The following is a 25,590-nucleotide window of genomic DNA, read 5'->3' as shown; positions in this document are numbered from 1 at the left end:
TCTGTGGAAAGAGCTGAAGACTGCTGTTCACAAACGCTCTCCATCCAACCTCACTGAGCTCGAGCTGTTTTGCAAGGAAGAATGGGCAAGAATTTCAGTCTCTCGATGTGCAAAACTGATAGAAACATACCCCAAGCGACTTGCAGCTGTAATTGGAGCAAAAGGTGGCGCTACAAAGTATTAACGCAAGGGGGCCAAATAATATTGCACGCCCCACTTTTCAGTTTTTTATTTGTTAAAAAAGTTTAAATTACTCAATAAATTTCATTCCACTTCACGATTGTGTCCCACTTGTTGTTGTTTCTTGACAAAAAATTTAAATTTGATATCTTTATGTTTGAAGCCTGAAATGTGGCGAAAGGTTGCAAGGTTCAAGGGGGCCGAATACTTTCGCAAGGCACTGTATTTCTGATTCTGACTTGCTGCTGCTTTGCATTAATGTGCTGTTCTAAATTTAAACAGGAGATGGCGCTCCAACAATAAGTAAAAAACAACAGACTGCAGCCCATACAGCTGTTTATCACTTCGTGTACTCAGACAGATATCATCCGCCACAAATAACAAAATATACATTTTCAGTTTTCAGAAAATATCAAAATACCAAAACATCATTAAATCACCAGCTAGTTTTTAAGTTGCTTTGTTTTTTAGAGACCTTGGCATACTTTGTTGTTGTTTTCATCCTCTATGTCATTAAGCCTCTGAAAGCTAGTAAAAGGGCAGGAATTGTTATTTTTGTTTTGATATTTGTATAAAATCCTTCCGAACTTTGTCACAGGTTTATTAGACATCTTAATAACAGTTAAAGAAATCTGTGTACACATCCATACTTAGCACTTACATCTATGTCCCACCCACTGCTACCTTTTTCTGTTCTCTGATTGGACAGACGACCTGCCAGTCAAAGGACGGGCCCGTTATGTGCACTTCAAATGCTTCGAAAAGCTCTGGATTCTTAGGGTCGTCATTATCAAATTGTGAAATAAAAACAGCACATTACAACTCAAAAGTGGCACCGTTAATTTGAAATAGCGTCAGTTGTTTGACTTTTGACAACACATAAAACGGAAGCATTTGACAAGACTAATTCATGTCGCAGAATTGTTTTCATGATTTTCTGTCCATTTTTCCTTTAAAAAAAAAAAAACATTTTAAGGCTTTATTTAAAACACAACGCACTTGTCTTGTCCTAAATGCTCAGGTAAACCTCATATGTTACCTGTAATATTTTTTGTTCTTTGGCTTAGGTTGTGTCCTCGTGTGTGACCGTGACATGTCCGACGGCCCCTGAAGGCAGCAGCAGTCTCATTGTGGCCCTGCAGAGCTAACGCCATCACACGCAGCGGCTACGACGAGCAGCACGGCGACATCAGGGCCACCACAGCAGCGCAGTCCTCATCACTGTCAACCCGTTTCTTCATCACGGCCATGGAATATTAAAGCTGCCGGTTATTAGACGCGTTTAAAACAGGTAAGACACACTGTTTTTTTATTTTCACTCATCGTCCAGCTCGCCTGTGTCTCCACAGCGGAATGACTTACTTTGATTTTCCAGGTGCTGTGCTCATTATTGACATTTCGTGAACGTAAAGGTGCTTAGCATCTTAGCTAGCTAACGTTACTCTGCTTTTTATATGGCAAAAAAGCAGTCTGGGTGACGCGACGGTTGTTTTTAACGTGAAACCCGGTGTGTATTCAGTGAAATATACACAGCAGCTCATATTTAGGCTGTGCGAGTGCAGTGAAACAACAGCACCTGAAGATAATTAACGTTAGACAAGTGGGTTAAACGCGTTTAACGGTAAAACTGAAGACATACGTTGTTTGTTATCACACTGGAGGCTTGTAGCCCTGAAAGCATCTTGACGCAACCTCTGCTCGGTTGTTTACCATGCTCCCCCCCCCCCCCCCCCCCCCCCCCCCCCCCCCCCCCACTTTCTCCCATCATCATCATCATCATCATCATCATCATCATCATCATCATTAGCATCTTCTATTAATGATAGCTGAATCAGATGAGGGACATACATGATTGACAGTGGCTGTCTTTCACCTGGGATGCATTTAGGTTCATGTGCACACGTTTGGGAAATCATAGTGCTCAGCTCACTTTTGAGGACCATGTTGCATTCCTCCACATGTATGCAGGTGAAGCGTGTTGGCATCACTTTCAGTCAAACCTGAACAAATTGGCTTGATTTTTTGCAAAGACGTGGGAAGAAGGCGTAAGCAGCGAAAAAAAAGAACTGACCTCAAAATTGTCAAGAAATTAGTTTGGGGTTTTTTAAGTGCAAGAAAATAAATATAAGTAAAATAAAATATTCGAATATTAGTTCAAGTAAATACCAGAGTATTAGCAAAATAAGAATATAAAGTAAAATTAAATAGAAGAAATTGACAAAAAGAAAAGAAAAGTGAAGAAAAGTGCTTAAAAGCAGGGTTCCCACTGTCATAAAAAAACAGAAAAAGTCAGGAAATTTCAGAATGGCATTTTCCAGGCCTGGAAAAGTCACAGATATGGTCATAATGATTGAATGTTTTGGAAAAGTTATGGAATTTTCTTGTGTATAATGAAATTGTAACGTAATCTTCCATGTTATGGAACATAACAGCAAAATAATTGTCTGTGGCTAGTATGCACTAGTATATGCCATTGTGTGAATGTGTGTTGTTGTTGGTTTTTTTTTTATCTTTGTGTACATTTGTAGTTGTCTTCCTGGGTTTTTCTCTCCCTTTCTGTATTCCTGGATAGTTGAAATAATATTTGAAAAGAGTTTGAATCAGTTGGAATGTGATGTGCTTGAAAAACATAGGGCTCAAAAGAAAAAGTAATACTTAATTTAAAATAAATATGTAATTATGATTATATATAAATATACTTTTTCCCTAGCTGTTTTCTTCTTTCCCCAGCAATTTTCCCTAGCTTTTTAAAAATAATTCTCCAAATCTATTAATTTCCAATTTGTGAAAAAGTTATTACCAAGCTGCTCTTTGCCTTTTTCCAGTGTTTTTTCAAAGAAATTGCATCGATTTTCTTCGCACTTGTGCATGGCATCTGAAAGCAGCACAAGGAAAGTTGATATTGTCTCAGGTTTCAAAGGGTTAATATTATCTACGCAAGCTGTTGTACCTTCCCTGATATTTGGATGTGATGTAACACTTGTATCCCCACCTCGTATTCTTCTCAACGAGTCAGATGAGGATATGAATGCTTTCCTGTGATAACTGCCCGCTTCCTCCTCATGTTAAAGGGATACTTCACATTTTTTGATGTAGGGTTGTATGAGGTACTTAACCATAGATGGTATATTACAGATAGATGTCGCAAAACTCCCTTGAGTATTGAGAAGCAGGCTATAGTCTGACATGGAAGCTGAACAATGTGCTACAGTGGATGGGGTCCAGCAACAAAATCTATTTTAGCTACCTTAAAAAAAGAGCCCCACATAGGAAAAAAAATCAATATTAGTCAAAGTGTATGCTTTAAAGAGAATATTTTTACCACTTTCCCTTTCCATCAGACAGCCTGTTTCAACAAGAAAGCTGTTACCGGCTTCAGTTCTCCATCTGTGCTCTCGTCAAAGCCACCAGACAACATTGACAAAAACAGCAATTTTAGCTCACTGAACACTGAAGCTGCTGTTCAACTGCTGCTTCAATCCTATAATTAGTAAGTGTCATTGTGTGACTAGTTGAATACGAACTAACCGTTTAAGTCGCCAGAATCACGCAATAACACAAACATAATAATTGTTCAGGGCAGCAGTGGGACAGCAGCTGCTGCGGTATGAGAGATGTTAAATCACTGTTTTTCTTAATGCAGTCTGGCTTTGAAGAAACGACGTCCTTTTTCTGTTGGAAATCACTGTCTGACAGTACAGTGAAGAAGGTAGAAGGTATTCCAAATATAGTGTACAGTGAAGCTGATATTGACTTTTTTTTTTTTTAAGCTCGGTCTTTTTTTTTAGGTAAATAAAACATGTTTTGTTGCTGGCCCCCATCCACAGCAGTAAATTGCTTATATTTCCACATCTTACTCCAGCCTGCTTCTCCAAACTGGCAGCTTGCCGACCACCGTCTACTCTTTGTAATATATCATCTCTGAAGAAGTTACCCATATAACCCCACTTCAAAAAATCAGAACTATCCCTTTAATGGAAATTTCTCCCTCCCTGCCTTTACTAATTGGGGTTAATTGCTCTCCTCACCTCTGTCACCTTTTCAAACAATGACGGGCATCCTTCCGTCTGTTGCTTCCGCCCATAAAACCTGGCCAAGTCTGAACCGCAGCCATTCGTTCCAAGCATTGTGTCTGCAAGATTAGTATAATTGATTATATTGTCGGCTGCTGCCATTAGGTTTCTCTCTTACATCAGCATTTCTCCCTTTAAGAAGTGTTTCTTAATGAAGCAGCTTTTATTTACCACATGCAAAGGCATGCCACGACTTGTAATTCATTTTTTTAGGTGGGAAAACTGAGAGTGATAAGATGAAATGTGGAGTTTTAATTTCCGCTGCGCTCTTTTGCCGTAGAAGCACCATTACCCTTATTTTCAGACAGCTGGCTCTCTCAGGTTTTAAGCAGAGCCAGCAGCTGGAGGACGGCTCGCTTCCTTCACTAAGTGTAAGATTTCTGCACCAAAAAAAAGACAGAGCTGCTTGTTTTACAGCCACGTGATGCTCCGGCCTGCTGGGTCTCAGGTGCTGCAGGTGCGGTGTATGGAAGCACAGTATGTTGTAAGGCTTTAAGGATGGATCTGTCCCCAGGCTGCCGGGGTAATCTCTGTCGAGAGGTAGTAGTCTTGGAAACCGAGCACAGGAAGCAGCCGCTTTATGAAATACCATTTTTTTGTAGAGGCATGAGTGCACATCACGTTCTCAAGGTCTTAAGATCTGGATTTCAGAAATCTTAATCACGTGATGTCAGTTTGATGTCAGCATTAATCCTACCATATTGGAAAATGACAGATACAAATACGAAATCTTAACATCCTTGAGTGTGTTAAATCTGCTACTTTTGAGGTTTTGTATTGCAAATATCTCGTCTGACTCGTGAAGAAAAAAAAAAAGCTCTTGTCGGTATGACTTATGAGTTGTTATTATTATTCTCAGTTGCTGTACAATAGGATGAAGCATGCTCGGCATCGCTGATGAAAGCCCCGTGTGTTCGGCGTGTAGGCCCGTCTTGACTGACAGCTTTAAACAGCTCTTACAGTGTGGTGAAACGCTGCCAAAGTGCTGTGTTCCTAATCACAGTTCAGCCCGTCACTGTCTGGCACGCTGATGCCCTGCGTTGGCAGGAGAGACCTGATCAGGCAGGTTACCACACAGAGGTGAGGAAGTTAGGACAGCAGAGCACAGGAAACCTCATGCAGCAGTAGATGTGTTAGCATGTTGCAGTAAACTCGGGAGACTTTGGTCTTTGTTTTTTTTTTTTTTTTTTTAAGCCATGGACTTTTGGTTGTGGTTTTTATTACTGGATTACTTAAATACGCCAAAATAATCTGCCCCTCATGAGCCACCTGTTCTTCCCATTCTATGCAATGTGCAGACTACCTGGCCTCAAGTTTGCTATGTGGTCATTTGGACACTAATTTAAGAATATACAACATGTCGGCACACAACTGGAATAATAATCTTGAAACTAGATTTTGACACTCTGATTACAGGGCGTCAGGATCGTGAAACAGAGCAGGGCCCACATTAAAGAGTAACTTTGGTATTTTTCAACCTGGACCATGTTTTCCCACATTTTGTGTCAAAGTGACTTAACGGGAAGAACTCTTAAAATTACCGAGCAAGACCGCTGAAGAGAGCAAAAGCGAAACAGGCTGCGATAGATCCATTTTTCTCCATCTGCTCCAATTTTGTTGATTTTCTCCCCAGCACTGATATAATGTACCTCAGCCCTTCACTTTCTTTGGTTTGCATCTTGGATTTTGATGAACAGAGTACCAAGCCCCTCTGGACCGTAAGACATGCATAAACTGTACTATTCACTGTCTCCAGTTTCTCCGTTGGCCCTAACTGCGGGGCTTGTTTTTCTCTGGATTATGCTAAGGAGGCATCATGCTGTTTGTTTCTCAGTTCATACAGACCCAGCTACTGTGGCTTGTTGTTAACTTTCATAATGAGACGGTGTCAGCACTCGTTACAAGTTATGGCCTCAGTTTGGACATTAGAGTGATTTTCTCTCCCCAGATTGTTTGATTTTGAAGCATTTCTTTGGACTTCAAAAGCAAAAACTTTATCTTGAGCTGTATTTAGCTTTAGCTGTAGGTTTCGTATTTTTTCTCATCTCAGAACCCCTTCAGGGAGGCCTAACCCCGAGGTCTGACCAAAGCGGTAGCACCTGCTCTGGAGTTTGCTCAGACTCGGTGCGATGCCTGTTCATCTGTTCTGTGCAGCTATGATTCATGTTGGGGAGGTCTGCTGCGCTGTACACTTGTGATGTACCACTGAATTGTGATCCCATTGAGCTCTGTGTGGCCATCTGAGAAAGGAGCGTATATTTACTGAGAGGAGCAGGTGTGCTCTCAGTGACTGCATCATCCCTCGTGTCACTTTGGTTTCTGTCACTCTGCCTCTTGGTGACTGCCTCTGTGACAGGAACCGATTTGAAGATTTGGACTTAGTCCCTGTCTTGTAGCCAGTGCAGAGATCTGGCAGCACCCATGGTGAAGCCCTAATCCTCATCATTTCGCAACTTTATGTAACCTCCGATTTCTGTTTCCTAAGAGTTACACACTCTCCCGACAACAAACAGGCGCTCTTTGAGCATCTTACCGTTGATTGGTTGTTGAGGTGGATCACTTTTGAATTAATGGCTAATTCCACAACTGAAGGTTTCTTTGTTAATGCTTTGTTAATGTTCTGTAGTTAATGGTAAAATTCTGATTTAATTTTCTTTTGATTGAACAAATAAACACAACTGAAACAATTAGTTGGCCTTTAAAGAGAAAATAAACCACTCTAGTCATTTTTATGCCAAAATTACAAATTTATTGGCTTCTCAAAATGTGTATAATAGCTGGTTGTCTTCCATATCTCAGTCTTTTCCGCTGTAAGTCGTACAAAGAAAGCAATTTAAGTATGTGCACTTTGGTACGGGGAAATTATGGTAGCCATTTTTTCAATATTCTCAGCAGTTTTATTTGTCAAATAATGAATTCATGCAACGAGATTAATCAAGAAAATGGAAAATAAAATAAAAAAAACCTCATGGGCAGATTAATCTGCAGTAAAAATAATTGTTGCATGCATCCCTATAATCTATGAACCCTTTTACCACTATTCAGGACAGTGCTTTCAGCCACATCTCATTGTCTTCATCATCTGATGGAGCTTGCATTTTCACTGAAACGTAATTATTTAAAACTAAACTAAAAGTGAACCCGTGCTCTCTTCAAAGCCAGACTCCTCGCTGGACATGGGAGCTGCTGCTTCTTCGATCAGTAAAAATGCATATGTTCAGTAAATAGAGCTTTAATGGATATATATGTATATAATATTGCATATATGCTTTGCCACCAGAATACTGGGAAAACAAACGTTCTACAAATTACATGTTGGAGTTTAGGTTTACTAATCTCTGTAAAGAAAACTCAAACTTTCATTCAAAAAGTCTGCTGCTTGTTAAATCAAACCCAGTATAGCTTTAAGTGTTTTCGCATGAATGAGTAAATGTCGCTCCCGCCCCGTCTCATTAGTGTAAGTTCAAATAAAGCCCTCTCCTCTGCGGCAGAGTCTAGTCCAGCAGTTGATGACATCACACGGGGCTTGTGGTGGGTCAGATGGCCCCGGCTCATTCGTTCGGGACTGGGAGTACAGTCAGCTGCTCCTCCGCGCTCAGCGTCACGCCACAGCCTCAGTGGTCAGAAAGACATCACAACAGTGTTGTCCTTTGTGTCACGCTTTCAGCAGAGAGGGGTGAAATGTGTCTCTCCTCTCACTCCACGTGTCCATTCCCCCCGCCGTGGCTGAGTTGTGACGTACTTACGGGCTCAAACGAACTTATTGTTACAGATGAGTAAATGTTGAACCGCGAATGAATGCAGGCTGTGACAGAGACATGTGAGAGCGGAGCCACAGATCATATGATCACCTCTGAATGCGTGCAATCCCTCCAGGATCTCCTTATCACAGCTGCTAGTTTTCTTTTCACGCTGCTAATTAAAAAGGTTTCACTGTGGCGTCTTTTAGCTTTTTACACGAACCATCAGCTTCATTAAAAAAAACTAGGAATGTTTGTGAGCCGGGCATATGCCTCTGGGTCATTGTTACAGGGCTATCATGGGAGGAAATGATGTGTGAAAGCGATACACTTGCATGAAAGCTTGTCAGAACGGGGCCCGTGGAGATGTCCGTCTTAGGGGTGTTACTTCAAAGGAATTCAATTAGCAGGAGTTGTTTGTCTTGCTTCAAGGAGCAGGAGTTACACAGATCCTATCAAGCTGATAGCATCACGCACAGTCCCTTATCAGCGCGCCACTTCCACCTGCCACAGCTCCTCTTTGTGTTTGCTTATGCGTGCGTTGGCTGGAAATGTGCAAAGTCAGTGACTGGTCGTCAAGTGCGGCTTCATTTCCTCTGAGGAGAATCACAGTCGCTCATTTACATCTGGAGCGCAGGCGAGGCATGAGAGCGCCAGGAAGCATGGCTTTCTCTCATATCCTGCTCAAAATGTTCCGTTTTTAATCTTTCTCCTTTTTTTTTCTTAATCTCTCCAATTCCATTTAGCTCTCAAGTCCATTTAGCCTTTATTCAGGAGTTCAATAGTGCACTGGAGCGCCTAGGTCTATATTTAAAACTTAACTGCTGAATAAATCGAGCAAAAATCTTTTTAATTCTGCCAGCCACCACCCAACCCGAAAGTTTATACTGCTGCTGGAGCAGTGGAATGGGAATGGTAGGTTCCTATAACAGGTTTCCTCCATATGCGAGTGTGTGAGCAGCGAGCCAGAGATCCAGAGCATCATGTGGTGGTCAGAGAGGCAGCTGGGAGCAGCGCAGAGAGCTTTCTGACTCCATGCATGATGCTGTCTCAGACTTTGCCTCATATTCTATTTCACACAGCACCTTTATCAAGCAGTGTGTTCATGTTTATCACATATATGTACTGCCAGCACTTAAACAGAGCATGCTGTTGTGTTTTCGATTTTAAAATAGACTACTGTTTACCCGTCTCTTGAGTGAGCGTTTAAAATCCCAGCAATTCTTGAAGAAATGCCCAACTCACAATGACATTGTCACATTCTTTGTGTTTCTGAACAAAAATCCAAACTTTATATAAACAAGCAGCATATTCTTAGAGAAGCTGAAACCAGCAACATAATCGCCAGAATAAATGTTGTCATTGTGCGTTCCTGCAAACCACAAATATGTTACATTTGTACGTTTCCTATGTTGCGGATATGCTGAAACTTTATTGCTCTACTGCTAGAGATGCCTGCTTTTTCCAGGCTGATGTTTATGAAGAGTTTAGGTTTTAAGGCTGGGTATCATTTTAAATGTTTTGAGTTTTGGCACTGATACCAAAATGATGTATATTTTTTGATACTTTGCTGTAAGGAATGAATCTAATGACAAAAGCTTTTTTCCAGTAATAACAAGAGAACAAAGTTCTCAAATAACAGACATCATCAAATTGCTGTTTAAAAATATGGCAAAATTGGATTTTTGAAAAGAAAAAAACCCCAAAACAATTCTAGAAAACTATGCACAAATGTCTGTCAATACCAAAAAAGTATTGAGCTTTGATACCCAGCCTTGTTATGTAAAACTCATTACAAGCAAACATATGAAAAGTGGGTACCAAATACATAAATCTTATTGTTTCCTTGCAAAATAACTTCCGTGCAAAAAGTGAGAGGCTCATCCTAATGACAGCACGAGACGTAAACATTATCGGCATCCTCCTCGGCTGAGCTGTGACATAAGGCAGTAGATGCACACTTTCCTCTGTGCAGTTATTTGGTTAGTTGGTGTAGTTTGGTAGAAAGAAAATAGCTCCGACATGAAACTGCTCACATCAAGGTCTGTGGATTATCTTGAGTTACCATGTCATGATTTCCGTAGCACTACAGGTAAGAGGACAAATATGTATTGTTTGAGTTTGCCGCCAGCTGTCCCTTTAATCTTTGAGTGGCCTCCTGATCTCTGATGATAGGCTACACGCTCAGTAAAATTGTGATATTTGGGACGAGGTGAAGGAATGCCTCTGTGTTTATGTGTGTGTAGCCTTTTTTTTTTTAAAGCACGGTGCCTCTCCGCTGAACATTTGAGCATCTTGAGGCCGCCTGCCAGACACAAGTAGCAATCATGTGGGTGTCGTTCTCGGTGCTGAAACGCCGGGCGAGGCGGACAATGCATCTCGTTTTTGCTGTATTATTTATTAATGACATGTTTACCATGGTGGCAGACAGACTGATGACAAGTGTTTGTGTTTTGAGGGGGGAAACAAAAGTGCTTTCTGTACGTATGGTAATGGCCGCAGGAGTTTTCATACATAATTAACTTGCTGTGAGTTTTCCAGCTGTGTCTAATGTCATGTGTGAGTGACAAAGGCTACATTCTGCCCCAACAAAGCCTCCCTGTGGTGTGCGTGGATGATGCTGTTAGGAGATCTGCATTGCAAAGCAGCCATTATGTTTTATGGTTTCTATGAATTTCAATGTGGACTTATGCTGTTTCTGTGTCAGGGCGCTGAGAAAAAGTGACTGTTTGTGTGTGGAGCTCAGGCTCTGGAGCTTTCATCTCCTCTCAGATAGTTACTATGTGTCAGAGTCCACGCCAGGAGCTTCAGTTATGGCCTGTTTCCACTGCAGTGTCTCCTGAACTCTGCTGCCTGTCTGCCCTCTGCGTTACGCTCCGCTCTCCGTTTGACTGTGCATCGTCATTTTCTCTGCATTGCTGATGCAGCTGCAAGATGCTGACAAAGGAGATGATGGCTCATTCTGGCAGCGGCGTCACATTGGCACGCCAGACCTGGGCCTTCACCGTCACAAGGGCTTTATCTTCAGGATGCGCTGTCACATGCTAAATAACCCTCAAAGCCAGAGATGGTGTTCCTGCATATCAGGGTGCATATCATGCAATCATCCAGAATCTGATGTCATCTGAGAAATGTAATCTGATAGAAACAAATGGATCCAAATCATTTTTAATTAGAGCTAAATCTAACGAATCTATCTCTAAAAACACTTCAACTGCACAAGACTCATCTTTTAATCAGATATCACCATCTCAGGTACTAATTCTTCAAATAGAAGTTTTTGAAATGAAAATCCTGTGTGTTTCCATTCAGGAAAACACACAGCAGAAAATAAGGCTTTGGATAGGAATGCAAATTTCAAGGGTTTTTTTGTTAAAAAATAATAGTTGGACTTCGCAAAGTGCCCGTTTCCCATTGTAGTGGTTGAAATCGCCTTTTTTAAAAGGGAATTTCCTGCATATATATAAAAAACAGCATACATGTGCTAATTTTGTTGGAAAATGGATAGAACTTGAGGATTGTCCAACTCTTATTGTTATAAAGTCCAGTAACAGAATTGTTTAAAACCTGCCAGTTCATGATATTGAGATATAACATTTATTATGGAAACCGTGCCTACATGTGAGCCCTCGGCCTGGTCAGAAGTTGCATTTATGTATGAGTTGCAAGCTCAACCAAGAATTGATGTTCCCTTCTTAGATTGTTGTATCCGCCAAGGAGGTTATGTTTTCAATTCAGTTTCTTTGTCAGCAGGAGGCGTGATTTCAGTGAAAGGCTACTTGGTGGAAGGGTGTAACATGGGCCAAGGAAAAGCCTGAACCTTGGAGCTGATCTGAATTACAGGGCGGACACACAAGTTATTTTTCACTTTCATTAACAGTGCAGGATAAGGTATTTGGCCTTGGTGGTGGTCTGTGCTCTTAGAATTTCTTTGTAGTTTTGTTTGATTGAGAAAGCAAAAGCATTTCATAAATAAGAAGGAAAGAGTCTTCCAAAAACATAATATGCTTTGTATGAAGTGTTCATTTTCTTGACTTCACCACTCTGATTTTTCAAACTGGGGGCCCATGGAAATATCTTGGTTTGTCAAGAACTCATAAATTCACATAGCCAAACAGAGACATTTATATGTGATTATTTTATCTGTTAACAGTTCTAAATTGATGTCCTAGAAAATGTACTATGTGATGATGTGAAATTAGATCCACAGTAATAGATGACATCCGCATCACTCTCTTCTGCTGCCATCAATTCAAGAGTTTCCCTATCCTAGTGTTGTTGTGGGTTTGGCCGCTGAGCTTGGCTGTTAATTCTGTCTTCCCATGAACACACGCTGAAGTGCTCACTCTTGACCTGATAAAAACACTCTCATATTTGCCTCCTCCATGATGCTTTAATCACCTGGCAAATCCCTCTCTCGTGCAGCGTAGACGCAGACCGTCGGTGCAGATAGAGCACAGAGGCCTAATGTGCAGCGAGGATAATTGTCCATTTTAATCCACCCCTCAGCAGTGTCTGTCAGTCAGCCTCTCAGCGAGGGCTCGCAGCACACTGGCAGTCCTGACCCGTCAATCACATCACATCCGTCAGGGCTCATGGGAACACGCATGAAACACACTGGATATAACTGGTGTTCTAGCATGTCGTATCTTTACCACAAACTCCACGAAAAATGTTTGAGAGAAACCACAGGAAGCAGATTATATTATCACTACTCGACTACCCCTCCGTCTGCAAGGTTGCTCTAAATCCATGTAAAGGCTGTAGCCTGCAGCTGTAAGCTTTGCAAATGCAGCTATTATTGAAATGGCAAAGTGCCCTACTTACCCTTAAGAGACTAGCCCTGAAATGAACCAGAAGTGGGTGGCTGACGGCAAGCTTTATGCGCAACTGTACAAAGCATGGCGCGCAGGGGAAGCAGTCGCCCACCAGCGGAGAGCTGGGTTCATTTCCCAGCAGGGGCACCTCCGGCTTGGCCCGGGCCCCCAAACATTATGAGTGGCTGTGATTAGAACTGGGAAGCCAGTGAGGGAGTGTGTCCCTGCCACTGAGAAAGTGACTTCTGCAGACCTGTGGCCCTTTAACAATCGCCATTCTGAGAGTTAATACGTTTACACAAGTTTTCTCTTTTTGTTTTTGCATATGTAAGTTTGAAGGTACCTGGAAAGATCCATGAAGCATGGGCATAAAACTGCCATCCTTAACTAGACGTGAAGAAAGCTACAAGACATATGTGCCCCAGTAACCTTGTTTTATGTACAAAACTGTGTGTTTGCTTAAGTGGAAAAATCTGTGAAGTTCCCTCCACTTTACAGCGAGACATTAGTCAGAGTGAATATTCATCTTTTATAAGAATACTCCATCGGAAATCTCTGTTTTTGAGTATTGCTTTATACTAAAATAGCAAAATGTCTTTTGTTTTTACATAATATTGTGACATTTTTAAAAATGAATCTCAACCGTAAAGTCAAGAATTTGCCAAAGATAGTGAAAAATGCCGAAATAGCCGAAAGTGTTATATCTTTCATTTACACTCTCTGCAACTAGAGCATGTTTGGCATCATTTCTTCATAAGTTACTTGAAATATGAATTGATAATTAAAATTGATTAATTTTCTGTTGATTGATTAATCAAGTAACTATTTCAGATCTACTTTGAGTATCAGTTACACCCTGTAGGTTTGAAAGGTGGCTTTTAAAGTTGTCTCTTCTGGAGCCTTGATTCACAGCATTTTCAGTTGCTCCATAACTCCTTGAAGGTCAAATATTTAGTGATTTATTTTCACTGTATACCATTTGTATGTATAAATTGAGAGGAGAGCATAATTTTAAAAAAAACTCAGCGTTATACGACAATGAAACGTATGTGCATATCAATCTGTGGGGTGAATTTGTGGAAAAGTTTGGAGCACGAGCTAAATTCATTCATTCATTCCTGCATTCATTCATGGTACGGCACGGCTCTCTTTTCGTTTTCTGTTAGAAAAAGTGGTGGATATAACCTGGTAGGTTTTCTTTGGTAGCAACTCAGTCAAGTTTCCAAGCAAGAATCGTCACTACTGAGACAGCGGACATCCTGAACAACTTTTAAACAGTGACTCAAAATGTCACAATTTTGCAAATCTGTAATGAAAACCGGCCTAATGTCTCAGGTCTCGCTGCATCAGTTTTGTACTGTCCGTCATGAGTCCAACAATGACATAGGGGTGCAATGCTCAGTCAGTGAAGTATTCTTTGAACTTCCTGTGGTATGTTGATACCTGGCAAAATGGGGTCAAAACATATAGAAGCCACAGCTGGCTATTTGGGTCACGAAAGAAACGAGGAGCAGGGAAAGAAAGAAGGATGGAGGACAGGAAGAAGATCACAGAAAGAACTGAACGAGTATCAGAGATGGCAAGAAGTGTGATATAGCTTCTCCAGGCCAATCAGAAGGGAGCTGACAGTGACAGGAGCCCTAATAGACACATGTATGAAATTGGCAGTGACTGTACTGGGGGACAAATTAGAGAAAATAAAATGAAATATCAGCACAAGGCTGGATTTTTGTGCTTGAGCTCTGGCTGTACCGTGCAGTACATGCAGTGCCTGCCTTCCTGCCCACTGTCCCTCTGTGGCAGCTCAACACATTGAGAGCGGTGTCCTCTCCATGGACCCTGCTGTGTGTCCGGCCACTTCACTGGCCCACTCATCTGTCCCAGTAGCCGAGCAGCAGCGGCACAATGACTGAGTCTGTTGTGCCTCGGCCGGTCATGTGACAGCTCTGCATAGCTGAATGACTTTCCCCCCGCAGCCCCGGTGCCATTATGTTTTATTGGAGGGGGCTGCGGATGAAAAAGAGAGTCAGCTATCCCTCCGGGGCCCGTGGGCTCTCAGCGACTCTCTGCAAAGCCTGCTGGGAGCCCGTCGCCATGACTGCATCCGCCGACAGGGAGAGAGAGCGGAGGAGAGGAAGGAGGCCACAGAGCGGACGCAGACATGCCGAGCAGCCAAATGGCAATTTTCTGCTGGTAAAGAAGACTTAAATCACATGTTACACTCACACGCTGAGGTCAGCGCGAGTATTCTGGGACATCCTCACAGTTCTTATGCACAGAGCCCCAAAATAGACCTGCGAGTGAAAAGCTGTTTTTGTTTTTGGCTGAACATTTGTAGTAACAGTTGTTTTTAAAGGTACTTTTCTCGCCTGCTGAAGTAAATTACAAGCCCTTTTGACACCGATATGGTTTTATAGGGCTGCTAGTCCCATCTTTACGTCTCCTTTGCATTACTACTCATGCCGGTATCACGAAAGCAAAAGAGCTGTGACGTTAAACACAACAGGTTCAACCTCTGGTATTACCTATACATTGGCAGCACTTTATTTTAAACAATAATAGTGTCATAACATGGCAATAAAAATGATTTACCATCTCTGTTTTATGGTGGCTGATCTGTCCTCTGCATTATGGCTAAGGAGCTCCTGGACTTCATTGTTTTCCCAATTTGTGGACATTTATAACTGTTGCTCTTCTTCTTTGAGTTAGCCGCTGACTGCTTTTAGCTGCTTTTTCAATGAGTAGCTAAACCCCCAAACCACTTTTTTTTTTCCAGTTGAAAGGCAATATATATGGGACTTGGAAACACTTGGAATTTGAGTGCAGTTTTAAAATTCTTCATATTGTGTATAAATATCCATAGTAATGGCCCTTTAAATGTTAAAACCTGGAGTTTTGCTATTGGCTGATCCTGGTAGCAGGGGCCTGCTTTCATCAGCAGCTGAGCCCCCTGTCACCGCCACTTCGCCACCCTCTCACCGCCACTTCGCCACCCTCTCACCAACCTACTACTTTGTGTGTGTGCGGGCAGAGAGGTGCTGTGGATCAAGTGGCGACCTGATTGCATTACGTGGCATGTCTTGGCCGCTTCCAAGCCCTGCCCTTTTTTGATATTTTTTTCACATTCCAGGGATGTGGCATTCAAGCCAAACGTTGGGGGCTTAGTTACTCTTAAAATCTCCCACGGTGGGTTGCATGCATAACACATTGTCAAAACGCCACACGCCCCGCCCATAATCCCGTCCTGCTAGCTGTCCTGTTCATACAGACACTGTTTCTGCACTTTTTTTTGGCATTTTCTGTGCCATCTTAACAGTGAGATAACTCTTGACACCCTACTCATAATCATACCCTTTATACAAAACAGTGAGATGGCATAATGGTGCTATATTTCCACCTTGAACAGGCAGCGTATAAGGGGCTCTTTGGATGAGAGTGTATGATGTCATAAATGTGATAAAATAACACCTCAGACTTAACCGGAAAGGAAGAGTCAAAGCAGGTCGGTTCTCATCCTGTTGTCCTCATTATCTTTGCTTCTTTTTTTTCTCTCTGTCTCATTTCCGCTGTCTCTTCTTCTTCTTCTTTGTCTCTGTTTGTCCCGTGTTATCTGTCAAGAGACAGAGGCCACAGCCGTCAGCACTTTACTTCATTTCCAGCGCAGTCCACCAGCCTGCTATCTACATCCACATCTCAGCCATTCAGCTGTTACACTGGGGGATTTTAAATTAGAAAGCAGTGTTTTTAAAAATAGCAGGTGGTGTGTGTGTGTCTGTGTGTGTGTGTGTGTGTGTGTGTGTGTGTGTTTGTGTGTGTGTGTGTGTGTGGTCAAACACACACCGTGCACCGTGACTTCAGCTGATAATATCCGCATTGACAGTTTAATGACCATTCCACTTATTCGCCTGCTTTGCTAAATCCCAGGCTTAGCACAAGTTAATGTATATTTTTCACATTGTTTCCCATCATGCCCTGCTTCACATGTATTGATCTGGTGATTATAAAATCCGTTCACTTTGCTCAGACTAATTGTTGAGTCTATGGAGACCCAATTCAACCAATAACAGGAAATGATCATGTAATAGACCTCCGCATACACAAACCATCAGCTCTCCACGTGGGCGTCTGCTGTTTGCAGAGCAAATAGTTGCACCGCTGAAGTCCTGCATGCACTCGCAGCGCCGTCACCGCTCTGCTCCGGCAATCAGCGAAGCCACAGAGACAGATTAAATTAGATTAGTGGGGCTGAGCTTTAAAGTCAAATCAGCAGCTAATGGGTCCTAACACATTTGGCAGCGGTGACAGCGCGTCTTTTGTAAATAAAGGGCATTTAGGGGGCGCGCTGTGCAGTTAACCCCGGCACTCCTGCCACACAATAACTTCATTGTGTCATTCTACTGTCAGTCAAAGAGCTGGCAGCCTCTGTAAAGTGTATCCACGCCTGGTGGAGATTTATCTTGTAAATAAATGTTGCCTTGTAGTGTGTCAGAGATGTCCTTTATGGTTTAGTTCCCTGCATTTTTTTCCCCTCACAGTTGTAACATTTACAAAGCACTTATTATGTTACAGGAGTTAGAGAAGACTCTCAGTGACAGCAACAGACGAATGTCAAAATTACTAAGATGATGTCGCTACTTTTTATGACAGAATTGTTGTTTTTTTCACACACACACACACACACACACACACACACACACACACACCAATATATATATATATAAATTGCGGACTTGTACTTTAACTCCTTTACATTCATTTGATGCTGCTTTTCTTTTTAAAGGGTAGGTCCATCCAAAAATCAAAACTCCATATTTTTCCTCTCACTTGTTGTGCTATTAATCCGACTAGATAGTTTTAGTCTGAGTTGCTGAGTGTTGGAGGCAGCCGTACAGATGTTTCTTTTTTCTTGTCTTTTCTGTCAAAGGCTGAAAGCCTCAGTCCTGAGCTGCTAGCTCAGATTAGCAAAATTATCAGCATCATTTTCTCGACATCTGTGGAATGCTTCACTTTTTATTTTGTTCATTGTATAAATCTCTTTTATTTCCTTTTTGGGAAGTCCATCTTCCCTTTTTTGGATGGCCAAAACCTGAATCAGGTTTTCACCAAAGGTGCGTGCACAGCCGCATTTGCAGAACAGCCAATAGGAACGTCTTCTCTCTGAAATGACCTGTGATTGGCCAGAGTTTCCCCCAACAGGCTACAGGTGTAGAAGTCTAGTTTTCTCTCAATCCTCTTGAATTACAATATGCCCAAAGTTTGCTATGGGATTTTTACCCAGTGACACCAAAATAAAACTGCCCACCCCAGCTTTTACAAAGATTTTGGTTGCAGTACTCATAACTGAGGTTTTTTTTACATTGTTGTACTGGTACTTTTACATCAGTGAACAATCATAGCACCTCTTCCACCACTATTTCTGCTTTTTACTGCACTTAAGTTCCCTGCACCAGTTATTCTAAGCTCTCACAAAGAGTTTGGAGCCTCAAAAGTTATTCATATTTATTTTTATATACTTTTGACATGTCTGATAACATTTTGCAGCCCTTTCATTTCACTAAATGGGGTTTGTTTTGCTAGCATGGATATATCTTTTCTTCTTGCCTGTGCAGCACACATCGTCAGTTTAATAACAATGATTCTGCATGTGAAATGAAAAGATTATTTTGTTAAGTCCACTACCAGATGGCATTGAATGATTTTTTTGTGATGTCCTACATTTCAAAGCCTCTCCTCATTCACACCTGGAGAAGTGAATGAATGGATTTGTAAAATCCACCTGCCTGCTGGAGAGGCAGAAAAAAAAACTACAGAGCGGTGAAACAAGGCCATCACACAGGCTTTTGATTCAAGCTGGCAGCTCATGTACTCTTTGCAGCAACCTGTTGTTTACTAATTGAAATATGACGCTCACAATGGCGACATGTTTCTGTGTCAGTCAGGTGAGGTTGTTTTTCTCTAAATGGATTGCGGTCATTTATTCCAGCCGGACAAATCTGTGCTCATCAACCTCGTCCTCTCTTTCTTTTATCACACTGCCTCGTGTTTTATCACTATGATAATAGGTCAAAAAAAAAAAGCTGCGCTAATCGGAGTCGAGGCTGTCTGTCCCTTGGCGTCATCCCAAAGCATTCTGGGAAACATTTTCAAGACCCATTTTCGCAAAGAAGCGTGAATGACGGGGGCTGGCACATGCTGTTGATATTCATGTTTTATTGAATGGAGAGATGAATAATTGAGTGTCTCTGTGTCCCTGCAGGGCCTCTGTTTTGGCGGCGCACAAAGCAATGTGGAGGAGATAAAAAAAATCCTGATACACTGAAAACCAGAGGTATGACTCTTCACACTCCGCTGGACACGCACACTCATTTGTAAACTCACACAAACGCTCTTACAGAAGAATCCAGGCATGTTTTCTTGCATACACGTGTGACAACAAACTCATGTAGATACTGACGGCAGATGGACTGGATGTTTCTCATCTTTAAGTGCACGTACAGTAGCAGAGCAAACACACACACACATGCATTAAAGCACACACAGATACCAGCTGGCCTGCACTAGCTGAGATTATTTGCCAGAGGCCAGCCTGCTGTCCCAAGTGCATACCTGTGGTGCATTAGCATGGACTGTATATTCTATAGTGGGCAGCATGTGTGCAGGTTGCTCTCACTGGAGCAGTACGCTGTTGATGTTTCAGGTTGACCTACAGGGCAGCAGATGCAACCAGCTCAAAGCTAAAGTGTTTTATTTCTTTTATATCTTTATAACAGTCCATCTGACCCAACGCTCTATTTCTGCTTCTGCCATCTTTAATCCGCAGTGCAGCAGTGAGGTCGAGTCATGCATTGACGTGCGGGTTAATGTTAGGTCAGCCAGTGCACACTGCAACTCTAAACCCCCTCCCTCCCACACACACAATCAGTATGTTTTTTTCTTTTTTTTATCCCAATCCCATGCAACACATTCCCAAATTTGTTGGTTGCTTCCTAATCCGAGTGTAAGCGTGCCGGGTCCCTGCTAGGCTGCAGTGGAACACGATGGCGCTGATGTCAGATTAGTCATTGACAGCTAGCAGCAGTGTGTGTTTTTGGCCTCCTTAACTCTCAGTCACAGCTGGACTGATCACAAGTACCTGCGTCCGAGGACAGTTTGTCAGAATTTTGTAAAATGAGCACAGTGTTGCAGCAGCAGCTGACACCTTTGACACCATTCATGCACTGCGAGAAGGATGGCTGATATATAGACAGGAGTTCAGCATATAAATGATAGCAGTGAAAGGTGACCATACATTGTGCAATATTGTAGTAAAAAACTTTATTTTAAAATAAAAACAAATATATAAATAAATATTAATATAATTATATAAATATAAATATTTATTGTCCAAACAGTCTTAACATCAAACCATATTTTCCGATTCAAAAATAATCTGATGTTAAGACTGTTTGGACATTAGATCCCTCTGTTGTACCTCAGTTTTAACGGATCAACAATTTAAAAAAATAAAGTAAAAATTTCAGTGTTGCTGCATCATGGTTGAAAAGACTCTAAACATTTAAATAGCATATTTACAGCTTTTCTTTAATTTTATGTGAAGTCGAGATCTTTTTTCCATGAAAGCCACTACACAGTTGAGAAGCTTTAAAGGTCCAGCACCACTTAGCACCACTGTTGCTGAGACTTGCCAGGAATCTATGAATATTTCCATAAAATATTTATAAATGACGTTGGAGGCTCTCCCAACTCTGATTTGTCATTAGCATTTGTCCATACATTCAGTGGCTAACTCGACTAGCCTTGTCTGGGTAGATATATCACACTTTATTTTTTATTTATTTTTTATACTTTTGTGTTTTTCTCTACTTAATCATTCTGTGTCACCTTTCTCTAAATTAGAACGTTTTTTGCACATCCGTGAACTCAGTGCAGGTGGAGCTTGTCATGGCTTCTTTATTTTTGCGTTGCGAGGTGTATATAACTGATCAGTTGATCTGGCCAGAGAGGAGCAGCTGCTGAAGACAGGCGAGTGACAGCAAACTTAACTTAAGTTTCACTTTCATTGAGCCTGACATTCCACTGCTCCATCTGTGCCCATAGTGCACTTTGCTCTCTGAGAGTGTGGTGCAACAGTATATATTTTCAGTCCTGCTCCAAAAATAGAGAATCAGTTTGTGGTAATCATGGCGGTCCACCAAAAACAAATCAACGTGTGGGGGAACCCTACAATGTAAGACATAAGCATGGAGGTTCATTCCTAACCTCAAAAACACATACCACGCCAAAAAAGACTGCGTCTTACGTTTGTACTTACAAAGACACTTTATGTGGTTTTTTTCATTTGTCACCCATCTGTACAAACAGCAAGCAGCGAGGCCTCATCATGTTGTGAAGGTCAGCCCGAGTCAATTAACTTCCGTTCTACACGGCAGACATTTCTTAGCCTCACTTGTTCTGCGAGCTGTTTTGAAGCCAAAGAGATATCCATTTCTGGCCCAGTCAGAGGCATAACAGTCTGTAGCTTCTTCTTATTGAGCGTGAGCGGAGCAGCAATCCAAAAATCCACCCCTGCCTGCTGACAAAGGAGACACATTGTAAAAATAAAAAAACCCAGCCGAGCAACCGACAAACAGCTATAAATGGAGAGGAGGGTTTTTTGGTCGAATTCATCAGTGGGTTAGTGGAGACAAGCTGAACAAGGGATTCTTCCAGGAAACCAGAGTCAGCTGAGTATCCGACATTCATAGCAAGTGTATTCATTATGCAGGCTCCGTCATCGCTGCGCTAATAGCTCCTTTATTATGTGTGCTTCAGTTTCCTATGGTGCTCCTGCATACTGCTCAGAGATGGAGCCGGCAGAGCGGGCGGCTTGGTGTGGAGCAGAATCACAGTTTTGAGTGTGACTCAGCTGTTTTTTTTTTTGGGGGGGGGGGGGCTCGCGAGGTGACATAGAAGACACACCACAGAAGGAGCTGCAATGGTTGCACATCAAGAGCAGTCTTACTGTGGGAACGCGGAGCAGATGTGTGTGTAAGTGTGTGTGCTTCAGCGCTGGGTGGGTGGTATTGTAGGCTGGTGAGAAACAGAAAATGAGTCACCGATTCCAATCATGTTTTCATGCTCACTCTTCTCTGAGAGTTTTGTGCGTTGTGCAGGGAGAGGAGCTCAACAGCACAGTGGTAATTATCCTCACATTATATCCCAGACATTGATATTCATTGCTCGAATCATTTGAAGCCATGAGACAAACACACACTCATGTTTGCCTCCTCGCAGCTCCGAAGCCGACTGTTCGCCCTCTTCTCCACGCAGCAGCGCGTACCTCCACGATAATGACTGTGTCAGTGTGGGCTGAGCAACTATTCACTGAAATGTCAGCGTTGCCCTCAGACTGTGGCTCCATTGTGGTTCTCAGCTCTGAGCCTCATGGTGAGGAGACGCAGTCAGTGGGCAGAAGTGGTGCCGGTAATGAACCTAGTTAAGCTCCACTCCATTATATTGACACATCTGGTGGCATTTTTCTTCCACATGCTTTCCGTCCTCGGCCTAATTAAGTGATCTGTATAGGATCTGGGCTGCGAGTGTACCCACCATAGCTCACACAGGATGTACAGTGCTGTATGCTCGCTCTCTGTGCTTGTTACCTAAAGAGGCCTCTCGAAACGTCAGCGTGACACAGTTCTGATCACAGAGCGACCCCCCCACAGTCTTCCTGTGGCCATTTGATGGCTGTTAAGTCTCCTGCTTCATGGAAAAAGCTGTCTTGACCATCAGCTTCTCTCATCATCATCGCTACATGGTGGAGGAGTCAGTTAGCAGCAGCAACAGCGCTCAGCCTCGCAGAGAAATGTCAGCTGTGGGAATCATCAAAGTGGCGCTGTGGTGTGCCGGATCCTCAGTCAACAGCGCACACTGAGATAGCACTCTGTGCCTGCTAGCATTGACAGCAGCACTGCTCCAGGTGGCACAAACATTATCCATCAGTGACATGTTGTGTGGCAGTGTGTTTGTCAGTGAAGATATCATTAGTGTTCCTCATGTAGATACAGTACATGTCTTAAAGAACCTGTTTGTAATTACAGGCCACCCATCCAATCGAATGGGGGGCAGTATTTCACCCTTTAAGTTGCCTATGTGTGGCTTAGTCAATTGGGTCAAAATAAGGCTGCTATCTTATGGTCTTCATGTTTGCCATTTGTATGTATAGGTTGCTTTATAGCTTATCTCAGTTTAAGCAACACCACAGTAACAAGAAAATATTTTTTTCTGTAAATAGCCAACATTAGATGTTACTTACCAATCTAAAAAAAAACATAGCGAGTTCAGCATTAAACTGCATCTTTTCACTCTCCAAGAGCTGTCTCCGGCGTTGGAAAGCCACTTCTTTGCTTTGCTGTGGACCATTGCTTATTTCCAGAAGCTGCTTGTGATGGGGATTGTGCTTGTTTTTCTGGAGCTTCTGCCATTGCTGTGTTTCTTACACAATAACTAACTAATTCACTGAGACGGTAACTTCTACACTGGTGTTGTATTGAAGTTCATTCCCGTTTTCCCCCACTCGTTTACCCCAGGTTAACTTGGTTAGCTCTGTCTGCACTGTTGCCATTGTTAGAACTGTTAGCACTGCTAGTGCTGTTAGCACTGCCATTTTGGCTTCGCCTCCATGTTTTCTTTTGTTTGCAGAGGCAATGCCAGCACAGACTCTGAATGGGCATTTTACAGTAATTTCATTTGATAGAGTCAACAATTAATCAATAATTTGAGAAAACAATCTGCATGATGATGAAAATTACTGCTGGTTCCAGCCCAGGACAGTTCAGTGAGCCTTGATACTTGTATTAAAGCATCATCAAGAGAGCACAATATAAGAGCCCGTCACATTCATTTGGTTACATGTAAGTAAAGAGAGTTTCAACAGAAAGCAGGTGACCCTCCTTACTCAAAATTTGTGGTGGCTGCGTTTCACTCTCTATTTATGTTACTGTCAGTAAAAACTTGCTTTGTTTCTTCTGTATCATATTTTTCCTGCACATGATTGTAGAACAATGTGCTAGAAATATCACAAGACAAAAATACACCCCCAAACAGCAAAATTGGCCCAAAAATGCAGGTTTGATTGCCAATAGCTGCCTTTTTTTGGAGTTTATTTTTCCACAGCAGTCGTTTCCTACTTGCACAGTAAGAATTATGCGTTGAGGTTTGAGTTTGTGTTCTTTGCGACGCCTGCTCGCCCTGTAATGTCTCTTTCAAACATAGCAGTTGAGTTAAATATCTAGAGGAGGCGGAGAGGAAAAAGAGCAAGAGGAGGTGGGATGATTGACCACCTGCTCCGAGTGGTTTTCATCTACACCTCTACAGAAAGTCCTTTTGATGTTCGGTCCTGTCTTTCACCCCTCATCTCTCCATCTTTACATAAAAGAGGCCAGGATGGGTGTAGGAAACTCGGGGGTTCAACCACAACGTCTTAATGATCTCTCACTTAACCACCCCATCAGTGTGACGCTGCCTGCGACAGAGATCGGCCGGGCTGGTGGAGGCCACATGCAGCAGGCTGCAGTTTGGCTCAGGCAGGAGTGTGATACTTATGCAGCGTATTGTCTGTTTATACTGATTTGTCTTGTTTGTTTGACTGGCGACGTAACATGGTTTAAAGTTTATGAACTGTCTCTGTTCAGTGCCGACAGCTGGCTGCTAGCTGCAGCGTGCCATTCTGCTGCTCAAAGGCTGCAAGTGTGCGTGTGTGTGTGTGTGTGTGTGTCTGTGCGAAAAAGCCTGCTGTGCAAATGGTAGAGCGCCGTAACCTCATCCTGTTTTACTGACTAGCCAACTTGCTAAAGAGCCTACCGTCAACACATCTGCTGCAGCATACTAATGACACGCTTTGGATCTCTTCGATGATTTATGTCTCTGAAAATTCTCCACTATTTCCTGCATGTCAACCCCATCTATATACTAGGTTAAAAGTTGCAAGATTTGCACCTTTTTTTTAACTTTACTTTCTCTGCTGTGTATATCTAACAGCAGAAACGCATCTTTATTAAAATAAGAGACTCCCTGTCTGTATGCATGCAGATTTTGGAGCCACCATATGGCCTGGAAGAAGACAATGAACAGATTTTTTATTGGCCGGTTTGAAAAAGCAGGGGTGGGGGAATCAGATGGCGGCAGGAACAACAGCAGCTGTAGCTCCTCATTGACAAGCATTAGATTTACTGCCCGGCCCGCTGAGAGCTGTGACAGGTATATTGTCACCGGAGCTGCGAGAGGCTTTGGGTGTACCAGGTCTTCTAATGGCTTCACACTCGGATGGGCTTATTATAGACACGGACACACAATGGAGTCTTTCACTTGGCCGTGGCGGGGCTTTAAACCTAGCGCAGAGCATTTCTGGTTTGCAAATGAGCCTAATCTTTACCCGCCCAGGCAAGACGACCATCGATCCCACAAAGAAAAACCTCTGGGGCAGAAACGCCATAAATCCCGTCGGGTGTTGAGGTCACTACACAGAGTTTCCGTTATCTCAATTCACCATGTGGACTGTACTTTGATTCTTCAAAGTGACTGTGTTAATATGCACAAAATATTGTGGTTTTTGTCCTCATTCCCCCCCACAAATTCTGCTAAGATGTTTACATGGCTAGCAAAACTGAATATTCCACTAACATTCCTGTTTCCGTGCAGCCATGCATACTCAGATTAACATGCCTTAAACATATTCTCACTCCCAGCTTCTCACATGCATGTTCAGTGGACTTTTGATGTTCACACGACACACTACGTATC

General features: G+C 42.4%; 1 protein-coding gene across 3 annotated transcripts in view; it reads left to right on the top strand.

The window, feature by feature from the left end:
• The first annotated feature begins 1,334 nt into the window (after nt 1–1,334).
• The window catches only part of fynb (FYN proto-oncogene, Src family tyrosine kinase b), a 97,905-nt gene continuing 73,649 nt past the window's right edge, over nt 1,335–25,590 (top strand). For 2 of the 3 annotated variants that reach the window (XM_042503250.1, XM_042503248.1), the window contains exons 1-2: nt 1,335–1,471; nt 19,067–19,138. The gene's annotated coding sequence lies outside the window, so the exon portion shown is untranslated. The remainder of the gene's footprint in view (nt 1,472–19,066; nt 19,139–25,590) is intronic. The other variant, XM_042503249.1, reaches the window with a different exon arrangement.

This window comes from Plectropomus leopardus, chromosome 16, assembly GCF_008729295.1.
Source record: "Plectropomus leopardus isolate mb chromosome 16, YSFRI_Pleo_2.0, whole genome shotgun sequence".
In the NCBI taxonomy this organism is placed as follows: domain Eukaryota; kingdom Metazoa; phylum Chordata; class Actinopteri; order Perciformes; family Serranidae; genus Plectropomus; species Plectropomus leopardus.
The sequence above is the reverse complement of the archived record's forward strand: the minus strand, read 5'-3'. Positions and strand labels throughout refer to the sequence as shown.